Here is an 18,908-nt window from a genome sequence, read left to right on the forward strand (position 1 = left end):
CACACACACACACACACACACACACACACACACACACACACACACGCACACACACACACACACAATTCTCTGAGTAGAGACAGCTGGGTTGCTGGTCTCTAGGTGGCAGTGTTGCCATGTTAGCAGAAGCACCGACAACACTGTCTCCCATTCTCTGCTTCTCTCTCTCTCTCTTTCTCTCTCTCACACACACACACGCATGCACACAGACAGCACCAAAGCCAAGATCTATAGCCGCTTATTATAAGCGCAATGAAGCGCAAAGCAATGAAGTCTTCCATTGATCACAGGCATCACACTTTTTTTCTTTCTCTCTTCTCCTCTTTCTCTCTCTCTCTCTTTTTCTCTCAAAGCTCTTCTTCTTCTCCTGTCACGGCAAATATTCACCTTACCCACTGAAGCAAATTGCCGACACCTTTTTTTAAGAAGTGACAACTGTGTATATTTCATGATCGCAAATTCCATTTTCATATCAGCCAAGACGAGAATGCAATTTTCACTTCATGTGTTCGCACAGGGGAGAGGAAAGGGGGGGGGGGGGGGGGTTGGAGAGGGCATGGCAGGAGATACTGGCACAGGTTATGGCACTTAGAGCTGTCAGAAGTTTAAGACGCTCTAATGCTGTCAATCCCGTGCTTAATGAGGGAATTCAAGTGCAGTGAAAACTTTCTCATTCAAGTCCATTACCGAGAGGATAATGGCATCTGCTCGCGCCGCCAAAGCCCACGACAAAAGAACAAAGAGTGGTGGGGAAGCGAAGGACTTCTTAACGCATGTGAAAGAAGTTACGCAGAGGTGACAGCGAGTGCGGAGGGTGGAGACGCAGGTACGCCCGGTGAGAATGGAGGGATTAGGGAAAGGTAGAGCGTATCGCCCCGCAACGCAAAACCAGATGCCCGTACGCTGTCGTGGCATTAAGCATGGCAAACACGTGGCATTACGCATGCCAAACATGCCCTCACAGCCAACCTTTCCTCCATCTCAGTGATGCTTCCAACTCTGATCTCATTGTAAGCAAGGGTGTGGAAGCTCTATCTGGTCTGTATCGGCCTCAATTTCATGTGTCTGTCTTTCTTTTCTATTTCACTATCTCTGTGTCATGCCTGTTTGCCTGGTCTGAGTGAGGGGGGAACTGAACCTATCCATCCCCCCCCCAGCCACCAAAACTTTCAGCCCGCCTCTCCATTCAATTTCAGTGCTCAGGCCCTTTCAAATATCCCCACCCCACCCCCCGCCACCACCCTGTTTGTCCCCAAACACTGACAACCAACCCCCCACAGTGGCGTGTCACTCATTTCCGTGACCCCCCCCCCCCCCCCCCCCCCCCCCCCTTCCCTCATCACACACACACACACACAGACGCAAAAACACACACACACACACACACACACACACACACATATAATTAGAATGTTAATGTGAGAGGACAGCCCTTGTCAGCAAAAGCATTCTCTCCTCATCCAAATTCTACCCTTCATATGAAAACTTCACAGACATACATACATACACACTCACACGCCAAGAGAGCACAAGCCATTAGGAGGTGGCATCAATGACTACAACTCTGTGACCAACCGTGGTAGCTTCGTGAGAGCTGTCATTCTTGAACAACGATTTATTCACATTCACAGAGCTCCTGGAAGCAGCTTCATGACAGCTTGCTTATGCATGGTCAACAGAGGATAATAAGGATAATACTCTACATGCAAACTTTAAGCACATAATATCTGCAGTAGCAATAGTCCACAAAACAGTGTAATAATCCGCAGAAGAACCTAGCTGAGTTGGACAGGCTTCTACAAACTGTCTTAGGTAAAAGTGAATTGCAATGAAAATGTAATGGTATCATGCCAATACAAATGCATTTGCTCATAACCATCTGACCTTCTGACTTCACACCCACCTAGTCTACTGAAAGCTCAAATTAAATAACGAATTCCCATCGCAAGCCAAGTGCATTTCTACCGCGCTGAATATTTGGTGCCCGGGGCTTTCGATGAACAGACCAGACTAACATAATAACAGCAATGGGGATGGCAGAGGAGTCCGTGAACGGCTGAGGAAGCTAATTTAAAATGCATTTAATTTACATTCTGGAAATAAATTATTTTAGCCTGACCTTTTTCTGAACCTAGTCTGTGCCAAAATTATCTAAAAGCCAATAACAGTTGACAGCATCAACAACTGAAGTGGAAAAAGCTCTTTAAAAAAAAAAAAAAAACATGTTTTAACCTCTTGCAATCCCAGGTACTGTATTCCACAGAATGCAAGCTGGCACTTGCTTGGGTGTTAGGAAGAGGAGGGTGGGAGTAGTGGGCTATGAAAGTTCTGTATGCAAACGCATGAATCCAGTGCCTGATGTTCTGATAGAAACGACACACTGTAGCTGCAGCACGTAGCTATGCACAGGAACACTCCAGCAGACACCGTTTTTTTTTTTGCATGCCTCAGGCAGGTTAATAGGCAGTAAAAAAGCTGTCAATCTCAAGCAAACGCTAAAGCAACATTTCTTCTCTTGCTCAAATTCATCTCATACATGCAGCTCAAATGTAGTCATGTTAATGATACAGTAACATATTTATAATTATCTTTCTCTCCACTCTCCACTTCCTCTGTGGATGGATTGACTCACCTGCTTCAGGTGCTGCCTGCCGGCTGTCAGCCTCTGCCTCAGGGCCTTCACCGTCTCCCTCACGTAGGTCTGGACTCCAGCCACGCTGAGCGCCTCTCCTCTGGATGCCCACAGAGGGCCGCGTGACGGGGCCCCGGAGCCCCGCAGACAGCCATCCAGCCGGGGGACTGCATCATAGCAAGAGAGAAGCGCCCATGCAGGTGAGCACACACAGCTTTGCTCTCAGCTCCCCATCCCAATGCTAACAGACTGTGCAACTGGTAACAGCCCCCCTGGTCTACAGGCATCCCTAACAGAGTAGCAGGCCTGCTGGATGAAGGATTGGATTATTCTGGACGGCAAGCCTCCCAATCTCCGGCATGCCTCATGGCCATCCGCCATCAGCGGCGGAGTGTGTGAGAAGTGTGTGTATATATATACGTAGGCCCCCCCAACTGTAGGACTCACAGGCACACCTGAATGGGCTCGAAGTGTGCCTAACTAGCTGCACACAGTGTCATGGTGTGCACTGATTGCCTTATCTTCTCATTTATCACAGATGAATTGGAACCAGCCTTGCTGAAAGCTCCTTTCATTGTTGGTGGATGAGGACCGTGTGAAGCTCGGTGAGCTGCGGAACAAGGGGCCTTCTGGCAAGAGGCGACAGAGAGGAAAGGTGAGCGGAGCTAAAGAAGAGTGTGTGTGTGTGTGTGTGTCCGTCCGTCCGTGTGCATGTATATGTGTTTGAGAGTGTGTGAAAGAGACGGAATGATTGAGAGATGGGGAGCGAGGGCGAGAGAATGAGAGAGAAAGAGAGAGAGAGAGAGAGAAAGAGTGTGATAGATATCTGATAGATAAGAATAAAGTAGGGGTGAAAGAAGGATTATGTCAGCCTGACGAGTTACTGAGTGGAATCCCAAAAGGTAACAATGAACCATGATGCTTAACAACAAGCTTCACACAAACCAAGCGTGGGACCAAGTGAGCGTGTTTTTCCGCCAAGTCAACCCCCCGCCTGGCGCACAAGTGGTCGTCTGGATTGACGGGGGGATGGGGGAGGAGGGGGAGGGGCGTGGGGAACCATAATGCAAGGTGAGTCTTCGGGAGGATGTTGCGCAATGACACGTACTTCGTGGAGTCGCGAACGGAATAATTATCCCGGGTGAATCAGAACCGTGGGATGGGAGAGCAAAAGGAGGGACGCGGAATGTGATTACCTGGGGCGGGAACTGTTGTTGAGGCATAATTCCAGTACAGGAATGCTGGCTTTCATGGTGTGATACGCACGCACACACTCTCTCGCACACAAACACACCCATAAACACACACACACACACACACACACACACACACAAAAACACACCCTTAAACACACACACACACACACACACACACACACAATCACACCCATAAACACACACACACACACACACCAACAAGCCCGTCTGACAGCTGCCTCCATCACACCTCTTGTGTGGTTGCCTACTCCAAGGGGCCGGCGAGGTGGGCCCAGCTTGGGGGGCCCTCAGGTCGTTGTTTTTTTTGTGATTGTTTTCTTAAATATTGATGCCGACTCGAATTTGGATCTCTGGCCACCGCGGAGGCAGCGGGGGCGGAGTGACAAGCGGCCGATTGACGTACTTACAGCAATCTTTCACAGCTGCTTTGCTCTCCCGTGATCCCATTACATTGACAGCGTACACCTGGGGGGATGCTGGCAGTGCTGTTGCAGAGCAGAGCTGAGCAGAGGAGAGGAGAGGAGAGGAGAGGAGAGGAGAGGAGAGCGGAGCAGAGTGGGTGATTTGCACATTGTAACCTAATGGGACAGAGACGAACCCACCGGGGGAACACTAGAAAAAAAGGAGGAGGATGAGGAGCAAAAAAAAATAGAAAAGGAAAAGAGGAGAAGAGATTCATCTCAAAATAGAGGGGAGAGGGACGGAGGCTGAATGGCTTCAAAAAGCCAGCATGGGGTGTGTGGACTTTGAGTCTGAATGGACAGTGGCAAGCAATGGGCTACCCACTAAACCTCCCCTAGTTCTTTATCTCTCCCTCTCTCTCTTTCTTTCTCTCTCTCTCTCTCTCACACACTCACACACACACACAAACGTACAAATCCCTCTCCCTGCTTTATGGAATGCCTCATGGGCCATGCTTTCCTTTAAATTGAGGGAAATAGCTGTGCATTAAATATGCAGGCTGATCTTCTGCTTGAGCGAGTGGACTGAAAACGATGTGAATTCTTAATGCCTTGCCGCCTCTATTCGCGCCTGCTGATTGATAACTTGCAACTATATCTACTCTTCCCTCCATGAAATCTGGTGTTAGATTCAACATGCAGTCTTGTGTGTTTGTGTGTGTGTGTGTCCGTGTGTCTGTGTGTGTGTGTGTGTGTGTGTGTTGTGTGTGTGTGTGTGTGTGTGTGTGTGTGTATGTCTGTGAGTCACTGAGTTAGTGTGAGGGTGTGTTATTGTACATGTGCACTGAGGAGGGAGTGTATGTGAGTGCAAGTAGGAGTGTGTCTCATTGTGAGGCAGGGTGCTTGTGTGTGTGTGTGGGTGGGTGTGTTTGCGAGAGTTGCAGGGTGTTCATCAGTGTTTGGGTTAAATTGAGAGTGAAGAGGTCTGCCGTGCTGGGGCCCAGCCTCTGAGCAGTGTGGCCACTATGGGAGGCATTCAGACTCACTCTGCCGATCGCACGCTCCCTGAACCCTAATGGGGACCCAAATTACCAGGGAGGTGTGGGCCTTTTTCCAACATATTTATATCTCTTACCCCTGACAAATCCACTCAAACACGCCGGCACAGCTGCGCTGGGCTGAGGGCCTGTGCCGCTGTAATGGGTCTTCGTGGCTGGACAGCGCCTCCAGGATCTCGCAAGGGTTTGTTGTGATTGTTGCGGCTAAAGATGACTGAATTTGCTGCATCTCAGAAATTGTGGTTACAAATGCGGTGATTTTGATTGAAATAAAATCAGTTGGAAATTATGCAATTTTCCAAGAGAGAATTTTAACCCACAATTGCAGTTGTGGGAAATCGACCTGAATTTTCCAAAATCTGCAAAAATCCACAAAATCCTGTAGGGACTGGCTATAGCATAAGACGCTCACAAGCATATACTCTTTTCATTTACTTTGCATGTCCTTCTACATAATGGCTGAAAGTGCATGGCGATGTACAGTGGCTGGATTTGTGGCTATGCTTGTCGTTTGGTCTTATTGATTTATTTTGGTAACAGGAGTCTTTATTGTACAAATATCGAAATAGAGGGTTCATCAAAAAGTCTTGGTTTTAGTCTCGGATGAAATATTCTCTCCATCTGTAATTTTGTCTTTATCTAATCCTCTGCTCACACTCTTTCTTTCTTTCTCTCTTTTTTTGCGAGTGAAAGTGTCAGAATGATATTCTTTGGCCCAGTCCTCATCTAAAATTTCCAGGGACACGCTTGTGTGGAGTGGTAAAAAGAGAGTGTGAACTAGTGTGAAGACCAGAGCAGGTGACAGCCGACAAACACACAGAGGAGTTCAAGTGTGTATGTGTGTGTGTGTGTGTGTGTGTGTGTGTGTGTGTGTGCGCACACAGATGATGGCGTGTGTGTGTGAGTGTGTACGAGCCCAGAGGGGGCGGCCACAGTCAATAATCACGTTCGCACTTTGCTCCGGAGCAGCTCGCGCTGGGCCAGTTGTGATAGACGGCCCCCTTTGCCCCGGCATGGTTGGGTGGTGGAGTGGTGTGTGTGTGTGGGGGGGGGGGGGGGAGGAGAGGGTGTGGGTGTGAGGCTGATAGGAGGGCCCCCCTGCCACAGAGCCCCCATCACCCCAACACCCCTGCTCCGCATATCACACCGTCATACCGTCTGCAGCGCCTGGTTGACATAGCATGTTTGTTTGTTTGTGGGGTGTGATCGCATGTATCATCATTCGGGACAGTAATGATTTGTTGTGTTTGTTTTACTGACATATTGAATTGGAGATGTCGGTGTGGAATTGAGACGCTTAGCATGAGTGGAAAAACACCCCATGAACGCATCCCAAAGCAGCCCAGTATAGGGCCCTCTTCTTAACTCAGCTAAGGGTGAGGCTAAGTAAGGGGTTCTCTCTTCAGGAACACGCGTCTCCATTATGATGGACATCTGTGCGTGTGGTTTGTTTGTGGAAGAGACTAGGTGAGACTGTACAAGGGTAGGTGTGTGCGTGTTACAGAAAGAAAGACTGGGTGAGATTGCACAAATTTGCATGTGTATGTGTGTGCTTGAGAGAGACAGAGAGAGACTGAGTGAGACTGCGCAAGTGTGTGATGGCGTCTGTGTGCGTGTGTGTGTGTGTGTGTGTGTGTGTGTGTGCACGTGTAAGTTTGCATGTGTACATTCGTCTGTGTTTTTGGGGAGTGTGAGTGACGCCTGGGTTACGGCGTGCCAGGCTGGGTTACGGCGTGCCACGTCGCATTACCCAAGCTGCGGCGAGTGGGCGACCGGAGGGGCCGGGACACATCACTCCTCTCCCTCCATCACTCAACGTCCCTCGTGTCTCCGCAACTCACACCCCGGGTGCCAGCGGGGCCCCGAGAGAAAGCAGCCAGCCAACGCACCACTGCCATCCTCTCCGGGGGAAGACAGAGAGAGAGAGACAGAGAGAGAGAAAGAGAGAGAAAGACAGAAAAAGTGAGAATGAGTGAGGGAGAGGAAAAAGAGAGAGAGAGAGGGGACAGAAAGAGATAGAGGACCGAGCATGTGGAAGCTGTCCACTCCAGGTTGGCCATCTCCCTCAGTGACTGTCAGTTCAGTATCACACAGGCTCATCCGCTCTGACACCCCACAGCCCATTGCTCTCTCAACAGCTCTGCTCTGCCACTCAGGGCCAGTGCAAAGGGCCACTCATTCACGTCTGAGGGACCGCAAGGGCCCGTCTGACAAGTCACTTATCCCTGTGTTTCTGCACCTCACCTGGCACAGATAGGTGCCAGGATTGCTCACATTCTGAGCTCGATAACCAGACAGCAGAGGTGCTGATTAAATGAATCCTTTGCATGTACTGTAAAATGTTTTCGATGACAGCATGATAGCAAACTAGTAAACATAAACGTACCCATGCAGGATCATGGGAGTCCTTGTTAATGTACATATTTTATGTATCTATTTCAAAGTCATGAACGACTAGATTAAGCATTAATATCATGAACAAGGTTAAATAAACCTACAAAACAACATACCGAGGTTAAGGTCCTCTACTGCTTTTCCGTTCCAGTTGTAGACCATTTTTTGCTGAGGCAGTGAGGTGCAACTTCTCAGTGCACACATCCAGGAACTAAAGTGCATGGAAAAGAGAGAAAGAGAAAGAGAGAGAGAGAGCATATCTTTGAGTTTGAGGAGAGTGCATGAAGGGCAGCATGTTATAAGCAACTGTAAGATGCTTGAGTCAGACTGTTGCATGGGTGCATGGGTGTGAGGCTGATATAGTATATGATATATATGATATAGGCGCTTGTGGCTCTCTGTGAGGGGCTGTTGTCCATGATCAGCCAATGGCACCTCTCTTAGGGCACGCAGGAAAGATGGAGGGGCAACAAAAGCAATGAGGTTCAAGTAAATGGCATTGGTGTCAGCGACGGGCTCTCTCTGACTCTCATCATGCCATACCAATGATTGCTTTTGAGCTCGCACCAGAGAGTGATCCCAAATGATTTGAAATCCATGTCAATAGAAGTGATGAGATTTTACAGATGCACTTTTTTTTCTCTCACTCGGCCTGCACAGGTCGGCACAAATCAAGTTGGATTTTGCTGCTGGAGGGAAGAACGCCGTACAATTAGATTGGGTGAAAGTGTGATTGTACCAGGCTACATCAAGGCAGGGGGGGGGGGGGGGGGGGGGGGGGGCGTCTGCGTCAAAGGTGTGGAGCAAACTCTCCGAGGACCTGAAAATTGACCTGCACAGACAGGAGAGCTGGTGTGAAAGACAGTCAAGCACTGAGCTCTCACAGGAGGACTGTGTGGGTTGTGCACGCAAGCCTCAATGTCCAATAATCATAATGTCAATGGCTGCATGGTTCGTGGTTTATGGTTATGGTGGTTCATGGTTCATAGTTAGACAGTTCATGCACTTCAGTGATTAATAGGCAGTGAAATTAATATGTTGTTACATCTGCCAAGGAACTTGGTGGAGGGGTACAGCATAGCCCAAGGAAGTACCCATTCAAATTTTGGAGCGAGATCTGAATCACGGGCGGGATCCGTGGGATCCATTAATTATTTTGCACTTTTGTTAACATTGGGAGAGGCCTTGGAGGAGGTCTGTGTTCTTAGCACCTGATTTGTTTTCTTGACTACAACGATATTTCATCATAAAATACCAACACATACCTTAATGACATAATAATTAAATCTGCACACATACTGTATGATCTCTCTGTCACTGTTACACACACACACACACACACACACACACTCTTAGTTCCAGCTGGATTCCCTTGGTTGGGTCACAGACTCCGATTAGGCTAGACGCACATTTTGCACCCAGTGGAGGGAGAAAAGGACAGGAATCTGATCACCCTCTGAATTTCATCACGGCCAAGTGACTGCAGGACCTGAGTGTGTGTGTGTGTGTGTGTGTGTGAGTGTGTGTGTGTGTGTGTTGTGGGTTGAGGTGGGGTGGGGTGGGGTGGGTGCGGGGGTCACACCTCACAGATCAAAGCATTTCAGATGGGCAGGAGCAGCCGGGGCCAAAGCCTCTTCACTGTTTCACTGGAATATTAAATCAGCTTTGGTCGGGCCGACCGGAGAGAGAGAGAGAAAGAGAGAGAGGGAGAGAGTGATAGAAAGAGGGAGAGAGAGAGAGAGAGGGAGAGAGGGAGACAGAGAGACAGAGCGAGAGAGAGGGAGAGAGGGAGAGAGTGAGAGAAAGAGGGAGAGAGAGGGAGACAGAGAGACAGAGAGAGAGAGAGAGAGAGAGCAGACAGGTCTGTTCCAGGCCAGCGAGCTGCAGGCCCGGCCCCGCTTGACCCACACCCCCACAGGAAGTGCTCTCATGTCGCTCCAACAACGATCTAACTAACCGTATCACCTCTCTCCTCACCCCCACTCTGTCTCGCTTTCCATTACTCTCTTCCTCGGCCATCATAAGATCACCTTCCTCTCAAATGCAGCGATGCAAAGACTTCTTTCCAGGGGACATGGGGGCATCATGAACTGTGTGGGCCATGGGAGAAATATGGTGGTGGTGGTGGTCCATACGGCATGTGTCTGAAATATGACTTGTTTTTTCATTTCAGACACTCAATTCTACTGCTGCGTTTGATAGAGGGCTATTAACGGGCAAAAACGCAACATTAACTATTCAATTTAATTATGATTTATGATTTCATTATGATTTAATACTTAAATACATGAATAATTGAGTTATCTAATGAATGACTTCAATCGTTGGATGACTCTGATCTAATGAGTTCAGAGCAGGACATAAAATAACACTATATCCTTAAAAATGGTGGTGGTTATGGTGTGGCGTGGTGCGGTGCGGTTATCACAGTACCTGCTCCAGACTCTGCATGGTGGTGGAGACCTCGTAGCCATCTCTTCCGGTGCCATTCCTGAAGATGAGCACCCGCTGGGCACCAGGCACCCCCTGGCACAGGCGTGCGAGGGCACTGCACGAGAGCCTGGTGGCCCTGGTGCCCCCACGCCCATGGTCGGCCCCAGACTGCACCAGGCCTTCCAGTGTCCAGCTCCTCTCTCTGCACACAGACAGATGGGCTGGGAAAGAGAGAGAGTGGGGGAGAGAGAGGGGTAAAGTTTTTTTGGCTTCAGAGAGACTCCCTCTCCGCCTCACGCCAGTGTGTCTCTTTATCCTGTCCTTCCTCCAGACACACAAACACACACACACACACACATTCCCCACACACACAAGCACAGATACACACAAAAAACACTCTCTCTTTATATACACAATCCCGCTCTTGTTCCCTCTCTGTCCCATGCTGTCCTCACACAATGGTGCACCCTCAACACACACACACACACACACACACACACACACACACACACACACACACACACACACAAACACACAAACACACACACAAACACACACACACACACACACACACACACACACACACACACACATCCATGCACGCGTATCACGGAGGCTTGGCTGTCGGCTCCCACTAAGCGAAACAGAAGCCGCGGCAAGCTGGCCTCTCTGATAGGCCCCATAAATCACCTGGTCCTGATGGCAGCAGATGCCAGGGGGGTTGTGAGGGGGTAATACCACAATTTAGCCATAATTAAAACTCACCTTAGCATGCCTCTGCCACTAATCAAGTGATTATTTCCCTCTGATTCAATATTGTGTTTTTCGAGGGGAGGCTACCCCCAGGGCATCCGATACCACCACCCACCCCCAACCTCAAAACACCAGTCTTACCCCCCCCACCCCCCACCCCCCAGCATCCCCCAACCCTTGTTTGTAAAATCATCTCACATGATTAGCTAAACAAACCAACACTGCTGGAGACTATTCTATTCTTCGTAACATAAAAACACTGTTTACATGCTTGGCCACCACACCTTCTTACAACTCTGTGTCCATGCAAGGGACTCTATATTTACATAGAATCACTCTTGATTCACTGCCAGATTCATTTTACAGTTTTTTCGTAATATAATAAAAAAGTAAGTGACGCCATCTGCCAATATACGATCTACATTTGCCGTATATGCCACCAAATACATCATAACAACTTATCAACATACTGAGATGTAATATATTTGCTGGGGTACAAAGAGCCAGCACTGAAGACATCTCACACAGTGAGGAGGAGACAAACATAGGAATGCAGCTCTCCACCACTGGACACTAAAGTCTTCAATACAATTCCAAAACCTAGATTGGCCACCTACAATACTGTGATGGACAAGTGCACTTTGAATAGAGTGAAGATATGTAGCTGAGACACGGGTAGCTGAACGCATGCTGATGCTCGGCGATGGAGCACAGGGCTTGCATACAGGGTGTGAGGGTGGCCCTGGGGCTTTCAGTTGAGAGAGACAGAGAGCAGGATTTAATAACTTGGCATAGCCATCATGTGACAGACAGTGCATTCAGACCTACATTATGAGCAGCCCATTTGCTCCGCCAATCACCCTGTCAGAACACACAGGCCGGGCAGAGGAGAGAGAGAGAGAGACAGAGAGAGAGAGAGAGAGAGAGGGAATGAGGGAGGAGTTGCCACATTCTTCAGCAGCTTTCCCAGGTGAGCCCTGGCCAGCCCCCGCACAAGACAGGTGTGAGCCTCTTTCTCAGACACACACACACTCACATGGAAAACCAGCAAACACACACATACACACACACACACACACAAAAGCTAAAACACACACTCACATGCAAAACCAGATACCCGAGCGGCACACACACACACACACACACACACACACACATACACAAAAGCCAAAACACAGACATGTACACACTAACACCCATACACAGACATGTCATATACACATGCAAATGGTAGGTAGAATACATGTACTTGTGCTCAGATATTAACATACACAGACTCACATTTACAAAAACATGGAACTTACTGGCAAATGAATGAAGTTACATATACAGAACAAGTCATAGTCAAGTCATAGCAAACTCCCCCACCACCTATCCTAATGAGAAGTGACAGTTCGCTTGGATCTAGCGCACGGAATGCTGTGTTCAGACAACAACCCCTGTCACACGGCTGTTTGACTCACTAAACCAACAGAGGTCAAAATATTTTGAGTCGCTTTTTACACAGACACACAGATTTATTTCACATGTGCTGTCATTTGAGTAACGTTTTGGATAAGGAGAATAAAGTGCAAACAAAGAAGGCAGCAGACCAGTGTGGACCTGCAGGAGTTGTTCCAGTCAGTGGCTATCTGGAACCTCAACTGAATTCTGAATACCTTTTATTGCATTTTGAATGATGTCCTTGTCCTAGCCGTTAAAAAAGTAGTTTGCCTGTTTTTTCTTTTTGTTAACTTATGTTAAGAGTAAAAGAAGAGAAGGTGGCACTCCAGTGCAATTTCACACCACGTGAGCACTTCAGCTCATCTCCGAGTACAGTTACATAAAAAAAAGAGAGAGAGCTCGGAACATTCTGGAGAACATCAGCCTTGCGAGGTGAGGCGCACCATGCTTCATTTAACAGCAGTGCTCCAGCTCCTCGCTGAAGTACAGAAAATGACAGAGCAATTAAGCTCGTGCCTGTGCGTGACACAGGGAGGTGTTAGCACACTACCTGCACCCCACCCCCCACCCCACACACACACTCCACCCCACACACACACTCCACCCCCACACACCCTCCAATGCTGTCGCCGCCCTGACGTTGAGAGGAGTCAGCGGTTAGGGGAGATGTAAACACGCCGGCGTCCGCCCACGGACCAGCTGACAGCTCGGCCCCCTCGCCTCTGCTTGGCTCTTCCTCCGTTCGCACCTCTCCCGTGTCAATCACGGGCCGTCACAACACATCAGCAGCAAGGCCAAACAGTGGAAAACTCTCAGTGACAGCTCCGGCTTCTCTCTCACACCCGCACACCTTACACCTGTGGCTCGTCTCACGGCTTCACTTTTTTCAGATAAAGGCCACACACACACTCTCACACACACACACACACACACACACACACACACACACACCATACAGTTCACTATCCCTCCCTAGCTCCTGGTGTAAAGCAAAAAAAATAAATCTTTGCTTTGAACATAATGGCCGCCCATGTATTTAATGCTTTTTTCACTTTTATTGTTGTTGTTCCTGGTCATTTGTTTCAAACGAGTGTGCTTTTGGAAGGTTTTTCTTTCATTGCTACAGCCTGTCTGGTTGTCTCACCTAAAACTGTTGGTCTGCAAAGAAGGTTTAAATCTCTTTTCAAGAAAGAAAGGTGTGAAGTGAGGATATGGTTCTGGTGGTTGTGGTTGTGGACATCATATTTGGAGGCATGTTCATATATTATTGAACTGAGAACAGTAACTAACACTGATTTACAAAAAACAAAACAAAAAAGACAACCATAAAATATAATATAATACTATAAAAAGTAATAGAAGCACACAAAGTAGGTCAGTCTCCAGGCAATTAACAGATCCAATCCATGAGAAATGAAATGGGATGTGTATAATGGCCTTTGGCAAAACAAAGTGAACACATGAGCTAGAATACACTGACAGCAGAGCCATGAAGGAGCTGGTTTCAAGGTAATTTAGAGTTAATTTTGATTATTTAAGCTGTGTATAATGGTTTTCAAGGGGGAGCTGTGCAATGTGCTAGATTATTTTAGTCATTCTCCATAAATAGTTGTATCATGTTTTTTTTTCTATTCATGAGAATTACATATGTATAATACTAGAGTTTGTGTGAGTATGTGTGTGTGTGTATTTAATGTGCACATGCATGTTCATGTTTTTACACGCACATGTGCGTGTGCTTGTGGGCGCGCAAGTGCATAAGCCATGTTTGTGTTTCCCGTAGAGGTGTGTGCTAATTCGGTGCCGGGACGTTCACCTCCGCTAGGCACTGCTCGGCCTGGGCATACAACCTTGCGGCCTCCGGGTCTCTGCAGACAGGCCCCATCTGCCACCTGCTCCACTCCCCCGTCCCAGTGACAACTGTCGGGCCACGCCAAAGATTGATTATCAGTCAAAACCCATCGCGCCGCACCAGATTTCACTGGGTTAAGCTTGCTGATCCAGCAAAGAGGCTGTGCCGAGCATCGCTGGGCCCTGCCAACGGCAGCGCTGCCTGGGCTCCGCGCACCCCACTCCGTGGAACAGCCATGCGTGTCGCCATGAAACCCAGCCAAGGAAACACAGCTGTAGCACAGAAGTTCTGGGCCGCTTCTTGGCGCCTGACAAAGGCCTCATAAATAAACTTAGCTGTTGGATGGCACAGTTTTTTTTCCTCTCCTCTCCAACAGACTCTCTCCAGGGCCAGGACAAATAGCACATGCACATTTACTGTGGCTGAAAAAGCCAGCTTTTGTAATAGAAATGAGAGTAACATCTCAATGCAGCAACTGAAGGGAATAAAAGTAGAGAAACCATGTAACAGCAGAGAAACCATGCCAACAGCTAATTCTCTTTGAACCAATCTGAAGTGTTTGTATTGTGGATATGATATTGTGGATCTGATATTATGGTAAAAAAAATTTACTTTTTTTTCCACAAAATATTCTCCACAACTCAGATTATACACGAACAATTTCTCAGAGTTTTGCTTACCTCATTCACCATATCACTGGTTACATATACCCATACACAAACACATGCATAAGACTGCTATGGCCTTAATCGGAATGAAAACCCATAACCCTGTGCTTCCAGTTAAACCTGGTCCCACCCACCCTACCTCTGATCTCTGCCAGCGGGTCCACAAATGCCTCTCCCGTGGAGATGTAGATGGCGGCATCCTGAGGGATGTCTTCAGGTGCGTGGGCCTCCGCGCCATCTGCCAGGAAGATACGCCTGGCCGCTGAGTTCAGACGCAGTTTGACTGTACAGTCCTCCAGCAGCTGCAGAAAATACACAACACTATAAACTTACAAGATAGGGCTCTACTCATGAAGGCAAAAATATCTGACATGGATTTATGGACTATTCTAAAGAATACATGTTCTGTAAGAGAAATCTATTTCATCATCTGTGTCAGTTCAGAATATACAGTCAGTATTTGGTGTAATGTAGTCTTTGTTATTTTTTTGTAATTTAATTGCACGCTGTATTTTACATAAATAAATTTGAATACGCTGATCATCACCGTTGCGATGTTAGAAGCAGTGACTTTTGTAAAGGTCATTGTCGAGCCATTCTTGTAGGCAGTGACTCTGATCCTCTGAGGTTGGCGCAGATACACAGGGAGCTCCTCAGAAGGCTTGGATGGCCTTAATGTGAGAAGGAAATGAGAAAATGAACCTTTTTCACAGGCTTCCTGATATGATGGGCAAACTACACCATATTCAATGTAGGGGATCACATGAAGTCAAACCAGCTTGAAGAGTAATAAAGATAGCAGGATATAATATCACCCAATAGTGGGAGTGACTAGTGTGTTGGGTATGAAAAAGATGAGGATGCTGTACTGAACCTGTGAGTAGAGGCAGGGGCGCTCAAAGGCCTACACCTGCCGAGCTTGTTTGCATACGGAGAGGAATATTTCCTAGGTAGTGAAGAACAGCGATGTTTGGTAAGGAACTTGGTCAAATTCCTTCTGACATAGGAGCAACATCAAGCATACAGTACACAGTCTAGTCCACTGGCTTTTGAAAATATAAAAATACAATTTAAGCTGCACTTTCACTGCAATAAAGACATTTAGAATTCTCACATTTCACTGACTCATGTTATTATTTTTACTCGCTTTTGTGTTTCATGAAAAAGATATAAACCATGCAATGTTGTCCTCTGTACTCACACGCACCCTCACAAACATCAAAGGGAACCGATTTGTAAAAATACATCACAGGTTAATGGTTAAGCAGTGCCTGTTTACACGCAAACAACCTGCAAGCAGTAGAAAACGCCAGTGCACACAAAGTTGACGCTGATGCCTCGAGTGGCCATTTAGCCAGCTTCGACAGCTACTCCATTGTGAAGCTGCCAGCTCCATTGATAAACAAAATCAAAATCCATGTGCATGAAAGGACATCTTCCAGGGCTAAAGAGGTGCTGTAAGCACCGCGGGCCTGTGAGGGAGCCCCACTGGTGGTGAATTCACCCTGCGAATAATGACAGCTAGCGGGGCGCTGCCGGCGCCGGTGGCTCCCTGCCAAACTCCTGTCGGTCAAAGCCCCAGCTCCTGACCCCCTTTTTTTTGGCTGTGCGCTGCAGAAAGGGGTGGGGGGAGGACGCATTGTTGGGGATTTCGCAGGAGTGGTGCGACAAACGCGGGCCCCACTGGGCTTCGGGATTCCTTAATCTGCCCGTCGCTCACGTGCGTCTCTTTCTCACACCGTTGTCACAGGTGCTTGTGTGCCGACCCCGCACTTCTGTGTTGCGCTCCTGCATCTCACTCCGGGGGGAAAATGTGTTTGATTTTGTACCGAAAAAGGGCCCCCTTCTCATACAGGCAGGTCCCCTGAAGACAGCACTGGCAGCCATTCAACAACCCCAAAATTCCTCTCCCTGCTGGATGTTGCATAGGGACAAGACACCGAGACTGTTTTCTTCTTTCTCTTTTTTTATGCCCCAATCCCCTTGATCTTCTTTTTCAATTTTTTTCTTTCTACTTTCCTCTTTCTGTTTCTTTGTCACATCTTCTTTCTGGAGTAAGCGAGGACACAGCAATCAGGCGGGGTTTGGAGGGCAAGCTCCTTGGTGAGATACAATGGGCAAAGCTTCTTGAATTACAAATGGCTGGTCCTCATGTTGGATAAAGGGTTTTTTCAATGGTCCATTCAGGTGTTGATCTTCACCTAAGTTACAGACTCTTGGAGCCGCGCTGAGGCACTCAAGCTCCGCCCAGAGTCTAACTCCAGCACTGTCCAAGCAAGGGGAGCAATTACCCACGAATGGCTTGAGCGTTTCACTTCCACTCTGTACACACTGGGGCTCATTTTCTTTTCCTACCGAGCAAATGACAGTTTAAGAGTCTCATCTAAAATTATAAACCTGGCAAATGGTGCCCCAGTGGGGTTCAGTTTCAAAACCTACTATTAATCTCACTCCTGTTTCACACCAACGGTAGTTTGTCGCTCCAAGGGACACAAACCCATAGCACAAGTATATGAAGTACCCAAGTATTGGCAAGAAAGGTAATTAGCCAAGGATCACATTTTCATTAGTGGTATGCCTGAAGTTATGTACCTATGTGAAGTTCATCATGCGCAATTCTTCATTGGTTGCCTCTGTTCCATATGCAATCCACCCACCTCACCACTGCACTCTTTAGTAGCTGTATGCGTGCATGCGCACACACACACACACACACACACACTCTTTTATATAAATGTATATGCAGACATGGCATTAATTGTGTTACCTGGGCAGGGTGGGTGGAGGTGGGGCTGAGAGCTGTATGTTGTACTCTTTCACCAACACCTCCTGAAGAGTGGCCCTGCTGCTGCTGCTGGTGTGGCTGCTGCTACTGCTGCAGGTCAGACTCTTCATGCAGTCTGACTCTGTCTGGTCGCCTTCAGCAGGCTGACTGACCATACTCTTGGCCTCCATTGCTTCATAGACAGAAAACAAAGCAGTTGTCGGCAGGTGTGGTCTCTAGTAAACAATGAAGCTGCATGAACAAACAATAAGACAGCTCTTGGCGAGCACTTCCCGGTTTGTAAAAATCTGAAAGCAAACCACTGGCAGCAGCAGTGAAGAATTAGTAAAGTAGAAGAGTTGCTTCCTTATAGGCTCAAGTCAGCAAAAAATCGGATGACACGACCACACCATCAGATTTTTTAATTCCCTTACACATAATCATCTCTAGAAAGACTGACTGTGTAAAAGTCCACATTCAGCCAACCACACAGGCGTTTGCCTCAGCCAGACAAAAGGCTGGCTGGCGGCTGGTTTCACCTGAGCTTTGGCAGGGGTGCGCTCCAGCAGCCCACGCATCTGCTGCAGAAGATGGATTCGTTTGAGGGGTGAGCGCCGTGGCCTCTCGCTCTGGGGAGAGGGTCACATTGAACTGCACCTGACGGCGCCATTGCCCAGCCTGAGCAGCACTGAGCTTCCTCGAAAGCCTCGCCCTGTTCCCAGGTCCCACTCTAGCCACTTCAACACCTGCTGCAAAAGGAGCTGGCAGGGATGTGTGACGAGAGGTAAAGAGGAACCCTCTCTACATTCATCCTGCTTGTGCCACTTCTTCCTTCTTTGTTCCCTGTCTCAATTTTTTTTTTTTGCTTTCTTTTCATAGTACAGCAAGCTACTCAACACAAAGGCTATAAAAGCTGTCTTCATATTTAATAGCTTATTGATTGATGAATGCTTCCAGCATTAAAAAGTAATAACATGAAGGGAAAAGGCTGATAGCCCATGTACAACTTATATATTAAAATATATACAACTTATATATTAAAAATAAATATATTTGTAATGAAGATGGTTGTACCTATCACACATTAAAGATGCCAACCTTCTTTCATTGGGCAGCACGGTGAATGTAAAAAGGAGTGATGTGAGGCTGAACTAAGTGGTAGGTTGTCTGGATCCAGCAGCTTAAAAAATTAACCCATGAACAGAGTCATGGAAGGACACCACAGCAAATGAATATCGTTCACATTTTTTGGGAGCCAAATTTCCGGGGTTGAATTTCATCTATAGAACCTCT

The sequence above is a fragment of the Sprattus sprattus genome (assembly GCF_963457725.1).
Source record: "Sprattus sprattus genome assembly, chromosome: 7".
In the NCBI taxonomy this organism is placed as follows: domain Eukaryota; kingdom Metazoa; phylum Chordata; class Actinopteri; order Clupeiformes; family Clupeidae; genus Sprattus; species Sprattus sprattus.